Below are 19,697 nucleotides of genomic sequence, written 5' to 3'. Positions count from 1 at the left end.
TTAACCGCCGCTTTTTAGGTGCAGGTCTACGCCTTAAACCAGGGGGTCTCTTTTTTGGCCTTCGAGACAATATCATAAGCCCCGAGCCTTCTTGATGCTCCACCTCTGGTGACGCCCTTCGGGTCATAGCATTGGCTACAACCTCACTTACTATATTTTTAGCCGCTGATTTTAAATGTGGTTTGGCTATGCTGAAGCCTCTCTTCATAAACGGTAAAACCATCCTGAAGAGGTTACGGAATATACCTCCTATCCCCGAACCATACATTGTCGGCGCTCCATGATATCCTGGTAGTCCATTACCCACTTGATCCACATAGTATGAAACATAACGGTTAGGGTCGAGCTGATGGTGCTCCATAACCCTTTTATTTGTATTATGTTTATAAATATAATACAGCTATTATATATGTAGAGAGGTTTTGGTGGGTCTAAAGTGGAGTTTTACAATCGTTTTACCATAAGTAAATTCAATGTTTTCGTTCTGATCCGTTTTAAGCTCAACCAGAATGTTTTCAATATAGTTCTTGCTGACATGTACGTAGTGCGGCTTGTCATAATTGACAGTGACGATGTCCCCATCCTTGCCGTCTATATGAACTGTTCGCAGGAGGGGCACACAGCTGTCTCCGACCCTTTGATAGGTTATGATGTCGGTATAGACAAATATGTTGTAAAAGCCTGCATGTATATCCGCAGGGAATGGGAATAATTTATCGTTCACATACGTCCATTTATTGGGACCCATCCCCAACATGTAGGATAAATTACCGCTGGTCTTTATACCTCCGTTAGCAGGCCCTGAGATTTGTATCCTTTTATGGATTGGATTGTAGAATAGGAATATTTCCATCTTGTTCAGGGTTAGGTGTTCATTCAACTCTGAGACGATCCTGTCGACGGTTCTATAGAAACCTTTTTTAAGCTTAATAAGTTTCGCAGGTTCCGAGAACCTTTTGCAATAAAAATCACGGTCCTTAGCTTTGATATTATACCAACTATGGGGGTATGTAATCTCGCTGAGACCTACTTCCCAAGCCTCTGATAACTCTATAGGCTTTGGAAAATTGGTTGTATACTTCGAACTCTGATTATTACGATATATCTGTGCCGACGCATTACTGGGGAGAGTCAGGTAGAAGCCGCTGTGTTCCATGATGCCCAACTGTGTACACGCGAATGATGCGCTAGTTATCATGACTAGGGGTTTAAATTAACCCCCGTTGCCTCCACCACATCCTGCTCCAATACCCAACTGTTGAACTTTTGAGGCCAGTTTTTCCAGCGGACCAGCAACCATTTTTTACCCTTTTCTCTCTTCTGATCTAGAATCTCCTCCACGTGAAAGACTTTGTCTTTACCCAACTGGACCTTCTGTAATTCCTTCTCATAAAAAGATCCCTCTATAAGATCCCCGTCATAATCTTTTAATTTGTAGACCGGCGGAATGCGTGGCAGACATTCGGTAACGGTAAACAACTCCGAGCTAAAGCCTTGTTCGTATTTTTTGTCGAAAACACCCCTCAACTTTGATATACGCACCAAGTCACCCACTAGGAATTTAAAAGTCATTTTTTTCTTACGGCGAAGTGGGAACAAACCATACATATTTTTAAAGACTTGAAAAGAGTTTTCCGAAGAGACCTCCGAGGGCTTCATACGTATAGTCTTATGGTAGCTGTGGTTGTAACCGTTTACTAAATCCTGAACTATGTCTGTATATCGGTTGGTGTTGTGAGCTGTAAAATAGCGCCACATCCGCTCTTTCAAAGTCCTATTAAAGCGTTCCACAACCGAAGCTTTCAAATCAGAGCCTGTAGCAAAATGTACTATATTATACTTATTCATTAGCTTCTGAAATGTTTGATTAAAAAATTATTTTCCGCCATCCGTCTGCACTTTCTTGGGGGCGCCTCCTGCCTTCAAGATCGATTCAAAGGCCCTGGTCACCTCTGCCCCGCTCTTATTTTTTAACACCCTTACATAGGCTAATTTAGAGAAAATATCTATAACCGTTAGCATGTAGCGATTTCCATCATTTTTATCGGCAAGGGACTGCATGTCACATAGATCCGCCTGAAATTGGGATAATGGATGCGTAGAAAAAACTCTATTTCTTGGAAAATGTTTTCTTACAGGTTTATGTAGAGTGTAGGCATCTTGCTCTGATAACCATTCATTCACTTTAGCATCGCTTAACAGACTACCTGTTTCTTCGACTATAGCTCTCTGTAAACGCTCTTTACCCCCATAAGACCCGGGGTTAGAGGGATTATAATATATGTTTTTCAACAGCTGCTCAGCCATCCTTCTTGCCTCTCTGAGGTACAATAACTGTAATGAGCCACTTTCATATAACGACAACATTTCAGTTTGTGAATTTTTATTTTAAGAATGCAACAATTATTACGTATACAGACAATTCAGGATTTGTTGCAAGATACAAGTCCCCGTTTTCTCAACAATCACAGCATGCAACACCCTGTATATATTGTTTAGATTTACAGGTTTGTTTCGCTGAATTTTTAAAACACACACGTCTGATATATAAGTATATAAACAACAAATATGATACACATTCACATTAAAGGGTGGTTCAAACAAATAATGTAAAATCTTAGCCAAAGTTATTTCTAGTTCTTCAGAATCCTCAACAAGCCTTGATACCATATGTGACCATTGTAAACTCTCGCCCGTATGTCGGACATGTTTCATGATTTGCTCCATTTTTAACACACGCTCTACAATAACCCCTGTATTGTGGGTTGTGTAGAACTTTACATTGTTCACTTTATTTTCAATAATCTGATGCATAACATTTGTAAGGTCTCTCAAAAGAAAAAATGTATTTATTCGCTCAAACATCGTAGACACATAGTTACCCATAGCTCTAAATAAACAAAATGTCACTCGGTCTCTTGGGATTTATTGAGCCAGAAAAGCATCACATCAGCCATCACAGCTTCCCTGTATTTGTTGTCGTCCACCAGGGTGTGTCGGATTTCTTTGAGTTTCTCATGGATGAAGAGGGCCTCCTTCAGTTCATGTAGGAAGGCTTCGGTTACCCCGTAAACTCTAGGGATAGACGGCGCAATACCCATAGACTCCAGGGCGATGACCAGCGCTGGTATAAAACGGCAGGACCACAGTCTTTTCACCAGCTCCTCAAAATGATTGAAAAAGTAGTATCTAGGAGGGTCGTAGAGGCAAGGATGACGACGCTGGCTGGGATGATTGATCTCACAGCCGATGCATTTTTCTCGTATATATTCGCCAATCACCACGTTTAAAAGTGTAGCTACAGAGGCCTTGATTGTATCCACAAAAACAGTACTGGCCACCCCATCAAACACATCCTCAGGCTGGGTAAATGTCGGGGGTGTCACGGGTCTTGCCAGGGGTGCGTAGAGTGTAGGGCTTCGTGGCATAGAGTCTTTAGTGTCGGGCCCCCATGACGTAGTGGCTTCCTCGTAGATGGTCTGGAGATCCATGGTGTATGCTGAAATGAAGAACTGGCTGCTTTTTTTCTTTTTATTGTAGAACAAGGCCCTTGGGTATCTGGGGGGGCGGGGTTAAAGCATCCGCTTACTTAGTTTTCTTCTGACGCTGTATCTTCTTGAGGCTCTTTTGCATCGTAATCTTTACGATTCGTATATATTATGCACTTCTTTAAATGAACAAGGCTCTGACGCTGTTGGCTCTGTACAAAGAGAGCATCCAACGGTTGCAACATTTTCAATTCCAGTACATCCCAACTGTTAAAAGGAATAAGCAGACGCAGTCGGGTATCCCCAGTCAGGCCACCACCCCTAAGTTTGTGGTTTCGGATTGCCTCGGTGCCGATATAGAACTCCACGCTGCCGCACGGTCGGCCATTCTTTCTTTGTATTTTCACCCTGTGAAATATTTGTCCTGAGGAGTCCGGGGTACCTTCCCAACGGGTCTCGTGGCCCGTGAACACACTATACCCCTTGGTGATAAGGCTCAGTTCAGGACACACAACCTTGCGAAAAACCGACCAGTCTTCAACACCATATTCCAAGCCTACAGTCTGGTCTGTATATTCTTCTCCTTCATCTACCGTATAGAGGGTCACTCTACAGGCCAGGTAATCAAACCGATACCCCCACTGCTGGCCATTAGACATCAACACTTGATCTGTCAGAGCATTTGCTGGCGGTATTTGGGTTCTATACACATTTAAAAAACGTTTTTTTGGCGCATCATATATTGCTGGTTGATACTTTGCCCTTGCTCTATGGGCAACCCGAAGGCCTGTTTCAGTTGTTACAGTCATCACTGCTTTGGTACCGATCCCAAATTCCATGGTTATTCTTAAGATCTTGTGCACTCTTAAACAGGTATTGTTCAGCGGCTTTATAAGGGGCCTTAACCAACCCAAACCGTGAGAAACAGTAACAGGTTGACCTGACACATGGTCACTTACTCAACCCCACCAACCCCCCTGGGCATGCACCCTTCTACATGACATAGGGTCATAAATCATTACATAGGGTCATAAATCAGGCTTGGGTCATCAATCATTAACGGCCTGTCAAAGGGACCCTTACTCACCCCATAGCCCCCACCTAACCAGGCTTGCCTATCAGGCTTGGGTCATCAATCATTAACGGCCTGTCAAATGGACCCTTACTCACCCCATAGCCCCCACCTAACCAGGCTTGCCTGACCAGAAGACATGCACACGTCATCACTACATAGGGTTCACATAGAGTTCACATAGGTTCACATAGGGTCATCAATCAAAATTTTGACCCGTGACATCTACTTTATTCTCTCTCTTACAATACAATACTCTGACTGATTATCTAGCAACTATCACACACTACCACGACACAAAAATCAAATAGGTGTTTTTGAAAGTCAATTTGATGGCTTAACCATTTTTCCCCTGTGCTCGGTTAGGTTTAATTCAGATCAATTTTCCCAATACACAAATGATGCGTGAGAAGGATGCTCAATTTCTCCCACTGATCACACATACAGTTGAAGTCATAAGTTTACATACATTTAAGTATGAGTCATTAAAACTCATTTTTCAACCACTCCAACAATTTCTTGTTAACAAACTATAGTTTTGGCAAGTCGGTTAGGATATCTACTTTGTGCATGACACAAGTAATTTTTCCAACAATTATTTACTGACAGATTATTTCAATTATAATTCACTGTGTCACAATTCCACTGGGTCAGAAGTTCACATAAACTAAGTTGATTGTGTCTTTAACCTGTTTGGAAAATTCCAGAAAATTACGTAATGGCTTTAGAAGCTTCTGATAGGCTAATTGACATAATTTGAGTCAATTGGAGGTGTACCTGTGGATGTATTTCAAGGTCTACCTTCAAACTCAGTGCTTCTTGCTTGACACATGGGAAAATCAAAAGAAATCAGCCAAGACCTCAGAAAATAATTGTAGACCTCCACAAGCCTGGTTCATCCTTGGGAGCAATTTCCAAACGCTTAAAGGTACCATGTTCATCTGTACAAACAATAGTACGCAAGTATAAACACCATGGGAAAAGATTAACGTACTTTGGTGCAAAAAGGGCAAATCAATCCCAGAACAACAGCAAATGACCATGTGAAGATGCTGGAGGAAACCGGTACAAAAGTATCTATATCCACAGTGAAACGAGTCCTATATCGACATAACCGGAAAGGCCGCTCAGCAGGGAAGAAGCCACTGCTCAAAAATCGACATAAAAAAGCCAGACTGCACATGGGGACAAAGATCGTACTTTTTTGAGAAATGTCCTCTGGTTTGTTGAGACAAAAATAGAACTGTTTCGGCCATAATGACCATCGCTATGTTTGGAGGAAAAAGGAGGAGGCTTGCAACCCGAAGAACACCATCCCAACCAAGAAGCACGGGGGTGGCAGCATCATGTTGTGGGGGTGCTTTGCTGCAGGAGGGACTGGTGCACTTCACAAAATTAGATAGCATCATGAGGTAGGAAAATTATGTGGATATATCTCAAGACATCAGTCAGGAAGTTAAAGCTTGGTCGCAAATGGGTCTTCCAAATGGACAATGACCCCAAGCATGCTTCCAAAGTTGTGGCAAAATGGCTTAAGGACAACAAAGTCAAGGTATTGGGTGGCCATCACAAAGACCCGACCTCAATCCTATAGAAAATTTGTGGACAGAACTGAAAAAGTGTGTGCAAGCAAGGAGGCCTTACAAACCTGACTCAGTTACACCAGCTCTGTCAGGAGGAATGGGCCAAAATTCACCCAACTTATTGTGGGAAGCTTGTGGAAGGCTACCCGAAACATTTGACCCAAGTTAAAGAATTTAAAGGCAATGCTACCAAAATACTAATTGAGTGCATGTAAACTTCTGACCCACTGGGAATGTGATAAAAGCTGAAATAAATCAAGAATTGTGAAAAACTGAGTTTAAATGTATTTGGTTAAGGTGTATGTAAACTTCCGACTTCAACTGTATGTTTGAGCACACTCATTTGTTTGGTCATGAGTGTGTCATGAGTATTGGTCATCCTTTTTTGACCTGTTGCCTTGTCCTTTGTTAGCTACATTTGGAGTTCCACCAAAACTAAAGCACAAGTCTCACCAAAACTAAAGCACATGTTTTGTGCATACTGTAGCCCACAGATCTTACTTCAGTTGATGTACTCCAAACCATCCACTGTATCAGCCTGGTTGAAAGACCTAAAGTCTTTTCTTTATTTAGAAAAAATGTAATACACAGAGCATGTACTGATAACTTTTTCCTTAGATGGCAACATTTACTTTCCTTTTTTAAACAATTACGTTCTGTTGATCATGAGTAAAGAATTTGGGCCGACAGGGGAAGGGAGGGGACAATATATTGTGATGTGTTTTAATATTATTTTCATATTGTATGTTTGTTTTTTGGGGGCTCCTTTTTTTTTCACTTTCTTGTTTGTTGGGAGGGAGGGCGGGCGGGGTGGGGGTCTTGTTCCAATTAGAAAATGATATGTTTGTAGTTAAACCACAAATTGTAAATTGTATGCCTTCATATTCCCCCCCAAAAATCGATATATAAGAAAATAATGGGTGTTCACACGACATAGAGAAAGACACAGGGGGATTGTGTGTGTTGGACCATGGGGGTTTCTGCTAGAAATTGTCCCATGGTGCTGACAGCTATATAGCATGCTAACGCTGTGTTCTGAACCAAGTTTGACAAGTTTAGTCGACATATAATATGTAATTTCGACGTTTTGGTGCGAACTAACTTAACTTTTTGGCTGCATTTCAACCGAAATATGTCATGTTTCATAACCGAAAGACACAGACTTCAAAACTAAAGCTGTTTTTGGTAAGTATAAACCCTTCCAGGTCTTCTGATGGAAGAACAGCAAAGGTAAGGGAACATTTATGTGTTAAATTTGGGTTTCTGTGGAGGAGCCAAAATGCTAATTCCTGAGCGCCGACTCACATTATAGCCTAGTGAACGAAATCTGTAAAGTTAAAAATAAATGTAACACAGCTGTTTTATTAAGAAGAAGTGTATCTTTCTAAGTATATGTAGAACATGTATATTTAGTCAACGTTTATGATGTGTATTTCTGTTATCTGGCAGAGTTACCATAATTTCTCCAGGCATTGTTGTAGCATTTTTTTTAGCCATGACCTTCTATGTAAACCGTGATTTATGGATATAATTAGCATATTATTGAAAAAAACATAAATGTACTGTATAACATGTCCTATTCCTGTCATCTGATGAAGACTTTCAAAAGGTTAGTGAATTATTTTACTTTTAATCCTGCTTTTGTGATTGCATCTATTGTTCTACAAAATGGCTATGTAAATTAGCCTATCTTTGGTGGTGGTTTGACATAAATATGTGCTATGTTTTCACCGTAAAACATTTTAGAAATCTGACTTGGTGGCTAGATGAACAAGGTGTTTATCTTTCATTTGAGCTATTGGACTTGTTAATGTGTGGAGGTTAAATATTTCTAAGAATATTTTTTGCGTTCTGTGTGCTACTGTGTCAGTTGAGCAGTGGGGGAAGGTGCCCTAGCGGGACGTGTGGTGCTAAGAAGATTTAATAAATAAGGTAAAAACAATAATAAATAAAAAAACACCAACATTATCATATTTCCCAGCATGCTCTACTGCAGGTAGCTTTTTTAGGATTGTTTTTAATATCTGTGTTTTTGCATGTACATTGAATAATCAATAACCTTATGCTGGACAAATATAAATAACATGTTTTTCTAAACTAATCCAGTCAATTAGTAGGATTTACTGCACTTGTTACTGAAATTATTGTTCTGGTTTAAATGGTTTACGTAGTCTTTTTTTGTTTTTAATCAAGTTTCCTAACCCTGACATTCCGAATGCAGGTTAATAAAAATTCCAACTGTAGGATATCCTAACTTTGTTTGGATTCCAAATAGGAATTACACATTACTTTGCCAGCCAGCATAATATGATTTAGGCCATCAAAGTAAGGCCTTGTAATATATGTAATGTAAAGTCATAAATGTAAAGTCAAGTTTAATTTGTAAAATATTCACCTAGGTACAAATTTGATGAAAGCCACAGGCCTTTAAATAGAAAGGTTTCAACAAGAATTTAACACTAACTCTAGATTAACACCGTGTTAAAATTACCCCACATTTGAGTAATACTGGCAAGTGTAATGCAGTGTTACACTATGAAGTGTGTAATTAACATGCAAAATGTAACACTATAATCAGAGTACTTTTTACACTCTGTAGAGTTGGCCCATATGTTATTGGAGGTAGTGTTAAAATGTATTCTAAGTGTTGATTTAATACTGCAAAATGTACTATGATAGTCATGGTTGGTTATAGTTGGGTTTGTATAATCAAAACCTATAGGTCTGATCCTCAGAAATACATTTTGTCATTGAATATAAGGGCTTTATAAAATGTGAAACTTGTGGCCTGGGGTTGGTTTCAGCACATAAGTGTTAATTGGATTGAATTCTGGTCCTTCTTTCTCATTTTGTCTATCAACCCCTATTATTTATTGTGTCTATCAACCCCTATTCTCTTCCTCATCTGTCTATAAACCCCCTTCCCTTTTCCCAGTGACGTCTCTCCGCAGTGGTGTCAGCTGAAAATGTATAGCATAGCATTGCCCAGGAAATATTTATAGTGCACATAGCTGTTGCCACGCCTCTACCTCACTTGGTTTTGAGCCTGAAACAATGTTGGCCATCCCCCTTTCCAATGGGTGTCACGGGTAATGAGTTACTCAGTGTGATTACCTAGCCAACAGAACTGGCAATGAGACACACTGACAGATGGACGAAGGGACACATGGTGGGTGACAACATTGGTGGAGGTCCAGTTTGTGGTACTACATTGTCATGAGTTGACTGACGTATTTTTCAGTTTTTTCTTCAGTAAAACTGTTTTTCGATGTATTAGGTTAGTTATATGATGTGCTCCTAAAAGCTAGTCCTGGATCTGCTTCCCTCTCCCTAACCATTACCACATTCATTTTAAGACAATTATCAATGCTAGATCAGTACTCCGTTTTTACCGGCCTACATATGAAATCCACCAGTGTTTAAGACCGGACTTATGCTAGATGTCACGTTCTGACCATAGTTCTTTTGTGTTTTCTTTGTTTTAGTGTTGGTCAGGACGTGAGCTGAGTGGGCATTCTATGTTGTGTGTCTAGTTTTCCAGTATCTATGTTTGGCCTGATATGGTTCTCAATCAGAGGCAGGTGTTAGTCATTGTCTCTGATTGGGAACCATATTTAGGTAGCCTGTTTTGTGTTGGGTTTTGTGGGTGGTTGTCTTCTGTCTTCGTCTCTCTGCACTAGACAGAACTGTTTCGTTTTTGTTCACATTTTGTATTTTGTAATGTTCACGTTTATCATCTTTATTAAACATGATGAACACCAACCACGCTGCGTTTTGGTCCTCCCCTTTGTCCACAGAAGAAAGCCATTACACTAGATCTAGGCCTATACCCAAGATAATTCCATTCTAACCAGGAACAGGGTCATGTTCATTAGGCACCAAGGTAAAAAATAAAAACAGACAAATAGGGAGAGACAACCTGGAATTGTCCAATAAGATACATCATTTTGGTTTTCTGTTGCAAAACATTTAAAAACATTTTCCATTGCGTGCCCCAATGACCGACCCAGGAGAAGCCAGCATGGATATTGAAAAAGGGTGTGAACTCAAGCTGAGGGAGGGAGGGTTAAGAATGCCAGCATAGCAATAGGCCTAACAGGTGAGGCAGCGGAAGCCCACCATTTGGAACTAAATCCGACAAGGCAGACAGCCGGGATTTGAGTGAAGTGTTAAGTTACTCCGGGACATCAGCAGAGGGAGCATTAACGGTGGAATTCTGATGGGTTAATTTTAGTCAAGGACACCGTGGGAGAGGATGGTAGGCAGGGTGGGGAGACAGTGGGAGATTAAGGTAAGTCACACCGGCCATTGTCACTGCTAAAGGGGCGAGAACTGTATTAATAGTCCTAGGAGGGAGGGAGAGCTGGGATCACTGCTCCTAGCTATCGGTTTGTCAGAATGTCTATCAATAACCTGGTGGGAATGAGGAAGAGGAGGGAGGAAGAAGAGACAGTTGGCACAGTATGAAGGACTAGCTGACTGGACATTAGGTAAAGCTACAAGTGCTAAAAGGTCAATGAATGCCCTGGACTTATCCCAGCCACTGCTATTAAAGTACAATCCATAATCATCCACAGGAGACAATATACTCAAAACACCATACATGACCAGGCCTACATTGATTAGTACATGCAATACATTTATGCACCAACTAAAAACCCTGACAAGAGTATAAGTTTGATCTAACAGGTACAAAAACTGATCCCACAGACATACAGATAAGAGATTCCTAACAAAAATATACATAAGACGCCAGTTTTCCAGACACAGCTTACTAGGTTTAACAATCTCTGTCTGAGAAACTGAGCCTACATGACCAATACAGGAGCAGCATCAAGATGTGAAAGGTCATTCAGAACCTGGATGTACAGTGGGAGAGTTGTAGAAAGACTTACCGAGAGCAATGTGAGGTTTCAATGGTGTGACAGACAGATACACAGACCAACAGACAGAGGAGCCCTGGAGAATGGCTATTGTAGTGAGAGACAATGGGAGTTTTATACAGGGGAGTGGTGGTGATGGGCAGGGTGCGTATGTGTAGAGCAGAGGGCCATGGGCGGATTAGGAGAGAACTTTGGGAGAGAAAGACAACCACCTCCTGGGATTAAGAGAACGAGGGAATGACCTCACTGAACAAGAGGGGCAGGTGGAGAGAGAGAGACACACAGACGCACAGAGAGCGAAAGGGGAGACAAAAGAGGGATGAGAGGAGCATACCAGGGCCAGAAATAAATGCCCAGCAATAGGTGGGATGACTATTTTCTTCCCTCTCTTTCCACAAATAGGGGGTCTTCCGTTCATAGAGGGACTCCGGGAAACATGTAGTCAAACAAGGAAAACCCATACTAAAGAGAGTTGAATGGGGTATTGTTGGGATACATGTTGATTAACTGATTGTTATGGCTAAATATGGCTGGTGTGGTAATGAGAATGCATGGCTAATGTTTAGTGTGATGACTTAAATTTATCAAAGGTGAACTGAAGTGATTTGAACTTTAGTACTCACAGACCATGATAATAACCGTTTTATTTTCATATACAACAAATAGATATCAATATCTGATATTCAGTTTCTCCATGAAGACACCACTGGCATTGTCACCATGAGAATCTGTGGAGAGAGAAAGGGGAGGGAGATAGAGCAAGAGAGGAGAGAAATTGTGTCAATATCAGGCATCATGTGTCAGTGTACTGTGTTTAAGAATGTGTGTGTACCTGTGTGTTGGTATTCTACACTGCCCTCCTGGTCAATGAAGGGAATGAAACAGTCCAGATGAAAGAGGGAGGGCCAGGCATTCAGGACCAGCCTGTCCTCCCCAAGGTCCAGAACAAGGGAGAAAGTGGAGGCCTGGAAAGATGAGGTTGGAGGGAGTGAAGGAGAGAGGACAAGAGAATGTTGCTGATTTACATATTAATTTTATTTAACTAGGCAAGTCAGTTAAGAACAAATTCTTATTTTCAATGACAGCCTAGGAACAGTGGGTTAACTGCCTGTTCAGGGGCAGAATGACAGATTTGTACCTTGTCAGCTCGGGGATTTGAACTTGCAACCTTCCGATTACTAGTCCAATGCTCTAACCACTAGGCTACCCTGTAACACGCACACAAAGTCGACCAGAAAAAAACTCTAGGCCCTATTAAATCAATGCCACTTATGTTGATTGGATAATTATTTTAAAAAGTTGTGTTGGTGCTGGGCTGGAACAAACCCCAGCACATCCTGTGGGTCCCCAGGACCAGCTAAGAAGAACACTGGCATAGAGTATAGGGAGGGAGTGAGTAAGCAGTTTAACACATTGAGTATATGGAATTAAGAATGGGATCACAATAAAGTATATAGATGTAGGGTAAGGAAACAGTTTGAGCATAGGTGGTGAAGGATGGGTTCAGGACATAGTCTCTAGGGAAGGGGTGTCGAAACTGTATAAATTATAATGATATGACATGGCTTGAGAGAGGGAATAATCCGGCCCCAGGGTGGTTTGAGTTAAATTAAATAAAAAACGCAATATACTTTAAAATGACTAAATAATGAACCTACATTCATATAGTTTCTTGACTGTGTCCAGCACGCTAATAATCACTAGATAGTCTGGGAGCATTGAAAATTCCCCCAAACGATGGATAGAGGACTATTTTTTACAAATTTTGACAGTGAGGAAATACAACAGATTTTTTGTGCGGCCCTCGAATGCTTCCTCTGGGGCAAAATCACTGATACCCCTGGAAGAGATTAAACAGAGTATAGGGGGATAGGGATGTGTTTAGGACTGTTCTTGTGTCTATTGTTCTGGATCGGTGTCCCTTCTATGGGACAGCTGTTGCTCAATATGCATAATGTGACTAGAACGTCGCTGTAAACAACAACCAATTTTCCGGTACATGTAAGTGTCTTATATGGGCAGAAAGCTTACACTCTTGTTAATCTAAACTGCATTGTCCAATTTACAGTAGCTATTACAGCAAAAATACCATGCTATTGTTTGAGGAGCTAGCACAACAACAAAACACTTATCACGGCGACAGGTTTGATACATTCACACCTGAAGGTATATCATGTACTTGCATTCTGAAATCTTGCTCCGATTTGTCATCCTAAGGGTCCCAGAGATAAAATGTAGTATAGTTTTGTTTGATAAAATCCTTTTTAATTTCCTAAAAATATCCATGTAGTATGCACGATTGATTTAGAATTTCCACTTGTTGAACTTGCAAAGAAAGAAATCTGTGAAAATCAAATGCAAAACTTTGTTTCAAACAGTCAAATTTGGTTTGTATTTATAACTCAGACACTCTTAAAAGTAACAAGCCTTTGCTATATCATTCTGCATTCAGTATATCCCATGGCAAGCCAATTTTAGTCAGGAAGACATGACATCACTTGATTGACTGTATCTTGGTCCAATGACCACCTATCATTTTGAAACATAGCTAGCTAGCCAATGGGCTGTGCTTTACAAGGGTATGTGTTTTGAAACAACTTACAATATGGCTAGTAATACTGGAATAGCTAAATCAAAGTCCAGGTATACAGATTTTGGATGATATTATAGCAGAAATCTACCAGGAAAGTGTCACGGACTAAGTTAGTGAATATAGTTTTGACTCAACAGCTAAAGGAGAGGACGTAACCTTAGACTGGTAAGTGAAATTATTCTTTTTTAAATTTTTTATTTATATATATATATAAATTCCTGAATGAAATATGTGCAAGAATAGTAAACAGGGTATTCGAAAGCCATATCATGTCAATGTCAACATACAACACATTGTATGTGGACCCACTGGCTCCAGGTCATCTACAAGTCCATGCTAGGTAAAGCTCCGCCTTATCTCAGTTCACTGGTCACGATGGCAACACCCACCCGTAGCACGCGCTCCAGCAGGTGTATCTCACTGATCATCCCTAAAGCCAACACCTCATTTGGCCGCCTTTCGTTCCAGTTCTCTGCTGCCTGTGACTGGAACGAATTGCAAAAATCGCTGAAGTTGGAGACTTTTATCTCCATCACCAACTTCAAACATCTGCTATCTGAGCAGCTAACCCATGGGTGTCAAACTCTTATTATATTTGGCCCGCGAGAAAATACCGAATTACTACTAGAGCTGGCCCGCCGGTATTATACAGCGCATTCACCACTAATACTACGAATCCCATAATGCTCTGCTGTTTTCGCACGCCAATCAGGACAGGACCCAGAAACGCTCTCTCCTCTGTGACAGTAGTCATAGCAACATAGACGCTACAACTGTCAGCGAGCTAACCCTTCCCAAAAATGGTGAAAAGAAAGGCAGAAAACAGGAGCTTTCTGGACAAGTGGGAGGCAGAATATCTGTTTACATATGTAAAAGACAAACCTGTTTGTCTTGTTTGTGGAATCAACGTGGCTGTAAGTAAGGAGTACAACATTAGACGACACTATGAAACGAAACACCATGACAAATACAAGGACCTGGACATGACTCAAAGGAGCCAGAAAGTAGAGGAGATGAAAAGAAGTTTGGTTTCACAACAGAATATGTTTAAAAAAGCCACATCACAAAGCGAGGCTGCTGTAAAGGCTAGTTATATAGTGGCAGCAGAGATCGCAAAATCAGCCCGGCCCTTTAATGAGGGAGAGTTCATGAAAAAGTGCATGATGAAGGTTTGTGACCTCGTATGCCCAGAGAAAAAACAAGCATTTTCAAACGTGAGCCTGAGCAGGAACACAGTAGCTGATCGCACATGTGATCTTGCCACCAATCTGTATGACCAGCTGATGGAAAAGGGAAAAGATTTTGTTGCGTTCTCCCTCGCTGTGGATGAGAGCTGCGACGCATCTGATACTGCTCAGCTGTCAGTCTTCATCCGTGGAGTGGACTCAAATCTGTGTTACGGAGGAGCTATTAGGATTCAAATCAATGCATGGCACAACCACAGGAAAGGAAATCTTTGAGGAGGTAACTGAAACTGAAATAAAGTAACTGAAATAAAGCTGCCGTGGGATAAACTCGTTGGATTAACGACAGATGGTGCGCCAGCGATGTGCGGTAAAAAGAGTGGACTGGTGGGCATGGTTCGGAAGAAGATGCGGGAAGAGAACTGTGCAGGTGAGCTAACTGTTTACCACTGCATCATACATCAGGAAGCACTGTGTGCCAAAGCCCTAAAGATGGAACATGTTATGACCACAGTAACACAGGTAGTTAACTTTATAAGAGCCAAAGGTCTAAATCACCGCCAGTTTAAATTGTTTCTGGAGGAGTGTGGTTCGGAATACGCAGACGTGCCGTATCACACAGAGGTGAGATGGCTAAGCAGAGGAAAAGTACTGAACAGATGTTTCGAGCTGCGTGAGGAAATATGTCAATTCCTGGAAACCAAAGGGAAGGATACAGCAGAGCTCCGGGAGCAAAAGTTCCTGTGTGAGCTGGCCTTTCTCTGTGACATCTCGAGCCATCTCGATGCGCTGAACCTGCAGCTTCAGGGGCGGGGGCGCATCATCACAGACATGTACGCTGCAGTGAGGGCCTTCAAAACTAAACTGTGCCTGTGGGAGAATCAGATGCTGCAAGGAAACCCTTGCCATTTTCCCTGCTGCCAATCCATAAAAGCGCAGATCTCTACCGCCGTGTTCCCATGCGCACAGTTTGCTGAAAAACTCAGTGTTCTCGCCGCTGAGTTTAGCCGGCGATTTGCCGACTTTGATGCCCAGAAATGCAAGTTTGAACTGCTTAGTAATCCCTTCGCAGTTGATGTGGAAAATGCACCAACCAACATCCAAATGGAGCTGATTGAACTCCAGTGCAACGACACGCTGAAGTCAAAGTATGATGCTGTGGGCTCCGCACAGTTTCCACGGTTCATCCCTGACACAATGCCTCAGCTCCGCACCCAAGCTGCTCAGATGCTCTCCATGTTCGGCAGCACTTATCTATGCGAGCAACTTTTCTCCTCGATGAAGATGACCAAAACAACTCACAGGAGACGTCTGACTGATGAACATCTTCGCTCGATACTGAGGATTTCTTCAGCTCAGAGCTTGAGCCCAGACATTGATGAACTAGCATCCAAGAAGAGATGCCAGGTATCTGGCTTGGGCACATCAGATTAGACCAGTGTGCAATAATTAACGTTTTCTTTATGCACTTTTTCTTGCTACAAGGCATGGGCTTGAATGGTTGATTGATTTATTATCATTTTATTTGTAAAATTATTAGCCAGTGGAAAAAGTTTATTTTGGTATTTAAATCAGAAGGCTGCAAATAGAAAAGAGGCATATTTATTTATTTAATAAATGAATGCCATTGATGTGTTTTTTCATTTGAAATTCGATTTTGCATGTCTCCACTATTAAATTATATATTGTATGGTAATAAGCGATGCTTGTTCCATATTCAATGTTAAAGCAAAACTTGTTTGGGTCCATATTAAAAGGTTAATTTGTTCAATGTTGGCCCGTGACTTTGTTCAGGTTTTACATTTTGGCCCACTGGGTATTTGAGTTTGACACCCCTGAGCTAACCGATCGCTTGCAGCTGTACATAGTCTATCGGTAAATAGCCCACCCATTTTTACCTACCTCATCCCCATACTGTTTTTATTTATTTACTTTTCTGCTCTTTTGCACACCAACATCTCTACCTGTACATGACCATCTGAAATGTATCACTCCAGTGTTAATCTGCAAAATTGTAATTATTCGCCTACCTCCTCATGCCTTTTGCACACAATGTATATAGACTCCCCCTTTTTTTCCCTACTGTGTTATTGACTTGTTAATTGTTTACTCCATGTGTAACTCTGTGTTGTCTGTTCACACTGCTATGTTTTATCTTGGCCAGGTCGCAGTTGCAAATGAGAACTTGTTCTCAACTAGCCTACCTGGTTAAATAAAGGTGAAATAAAATAAATAAAATAAAATTGGGCTCCTGGGTGAAGCAGTGGTCTAACAGACTGCAGTACCTGGTTTCGAATCCAGGCTGCATCACATCCGGTCGTGATTGGGAGTCCCATAGGGCAGCGCACAATTGGCCCAGCATCGTCCTGGGTAGGCCGTCATTGTAAATAAGAATTTGTACTGACTTGGCTAATAAAATAAAGGTTAATTGTATTACATTTTTAAATGGGTGACTTTTTATTCGATTTTTATTTCACCTTTATTTAACCAGGTAGGCTAGTTGAGAACAAGTTCTCATTTGCAACTGCGACCTGGCCAAGATAATGCAAAGCAGTTCGACACATACAATAACACAGAGTTACACATGGAATAAACAAACATACAATCAATAATACAGTAGAAACATCTATATGCAGCATGTGCAAATGATGTAGGATAAGAGAGGTAAAGGTAACAAATAGGCCATGGTGGCGAAGTAATTACAATATAGCAATTAAACACTGGAATGGTAGGATGTGCAGAACATGAATGTGCAAGTAGAGATACTGGGGTGCAAAGGAGCAAGATAAATAAATAAATACAGTATGGGGATGATGTAATTGGATGGGCTAATTACAGATGAGCTATGTACAGGTGCAGTGATCTGTGAGCTGCTCTGACAGCTGGTGCTTTAAGATAGTGAGGGAGGTAAGAGTCTCCAGCTTCAGAGATTTTTGCAGTTCGTTCCAGTCATTGGCAGCAGAGAACTGGAAGGAGAGGCGGCCAAAGGAAGAATTGGCTTGGGGGACTTCATACTAAATGTCATGTAGCTTGCTCGTTCTTGAAGTTATCAGTCTGAAACTTTGTACATACACTGTTGCCCACTTGTGGACACCATCTAAATTACCACCAGCTTCTTAGCTGAATGTGGGGCTTTTCTTTTTCATGTAAAAGTTGATGCAACAAAAATGAAATTGAAAACATATTTTTTTCTTTGTATTATCTTTTACCAGATCTATTGTGTATGTTCTCCTTCATTCATTTCACATTTCCACAAACTTCAACGTGTTTCCTTTCAAATGGTATCAATAATATGGATATCCTTGCTTCAGTTCCTGAGCTACAGGCAGTTAGATTTGGGTATGTAATTTTAGGCGGAAATTGAAAAGAAGGGCCTGATCCTTAAGAGGTTTTTAAACACAGAGTATAGGGGGAGAGGGATGTGTTTAGGACTGGGCTTGTGTCTCACCACTCCAGGCAGCTGTATCTCTGCTATTAGAAACTCTGGATCACCTATAGGGGGTTCCACTAGCAGACAGAACTCTGGCCTGTGAGATGAATAGAGCTAAGAAAGGAGACGAGATGAGATGGAGAGGGAGAGAGAGTTGGGTTACAGCAAGAGTGAGAAAGAAGGAGAAAATTAATGTTCCAGTTTGGAATGTGACAATCAAATCCACAGTGGACAACTCAGACAGACTGGTTCTGGAGGTGTGTGAGTATCCCTGTGGAGAGAGAGAGCGAAAGAGAGATTGAATGGGGAGGGAGGGAAGGAGAGAGAGAATACAGACTGTAGTTAACTCCAAACCAAATCAAATCAAATTTTATTTGTCACATACACATGGTTAGCAGATGCTAATGCGAGTGTAGCGAAATGCTTGTGCTTCTAGTTCCGACAATGCAGTAATAACCAACGAGTAATCTAGCTAACAATTCCAAAACTACTACCTTATACACATAAGTGTAAAGGGATAAAGAATATGTACATAAAGATATATGAATGAGTGATGGTACAGAGCGGCATAGGCAAGATGCAGTAGATGGTATCGAGTACAGTATATACATATGAGATGAGTATGTAAACAAAGTGGCATAGTTTAAAGTGGCTAGTGATACATGTATTACATAAAGATGCAGTAGATGATATAGAGTACAGTATATACGTATACATATGAGATAAATAATGTAGGGTATGTAAACATTATATTAAGTAGCATTGTTTAAAGTGGCGAGTGATATATTTTACATCAATTCCCATCAATTCCCATTATTAAAGTGGCTGGAGTTGAGTCAGTGTGTTGGCAGCAGCCACTCAATGTTAGTGGTGGCTGTTTAACAGTCTGATGGCCTTGAGATATAAGCTGTTTTTCAGTCTCTCGGTCCCAGCTTTGATGCACCTGTACTGACCTCCTCTTCTGGACGATAGCGGGGTGAACAGGCAGTGGCTCGGGTGGTTGTTGTCCTTGATGATCTTTATGGCCTTCCTGTGACATCGGGTGGTGTAGGTGTCCTGGAGGGCAGGTAGTTTGCCCCCGGTGATGCGTTGTGCAGACCTCACTACCCTCTGGAGAGCCTTACGGTTGTGGACGGAGCAGTTGCCGTACCAGGCGGTGATAGAGCCCGACAGGATGCTCTCGATTGTGCATCTGTAGAAGTTTATGAGTGCTTTTGGTGACAAGCCAAATTTCTTCAGACCTCCTGAGGTTGAAGAGGCGCTGCTGCGCCTTCTTCACGATGCTGTCTGTGTGGGTGGACCAATTCAGTTTGTCTGTGATGTGTACGCCGAGGAACTTAAAACTTACTACCCTCTCCACTACTGTTCCATCGATGTGGATAGGGGGGGGGTGTTCCCTCTGCTGTTTCCTGAAGTCCACATTCATCTCCTTTGTTTTGTTGACGTTGAGTGTGAGGTTATTTT

General features: G+C 41.4%; 1 pseudogene; it reads right to left on the bottom strand.

Moving 5' to 3' along the window:
- Positions 1-11,709: 11,709 nt before the first annotated feature.
- The window catches only part of LOC109897249 (PIH1 domain-containing protein 1-like), a 46,734-nt pseudogene continuing 38,746 nt past the window's right edge, over positions 11,710-19,697 (bottom strand).

The sequence above is a fragment of the Oncorhynchus kisutch genome, linkage group LG10 (genome assembly GCF_002021735.2).
Source record: "Oncorhynchus kisutch isolate 150728-3 linkage group LG10, Okis_V2, whole genome shotgun sequence".
NCBI classification, from domain to species: domain Eukaryota; kingdom Metazoa; phylum Chordata; class Actinopteri; order Salmoniformes; family Salmonidae; genus Oncorhynchus; species Oncorhynchus kisutch.
This window is presented reverse-complemented; position numbering and strand designations above follow the sequence as displayed.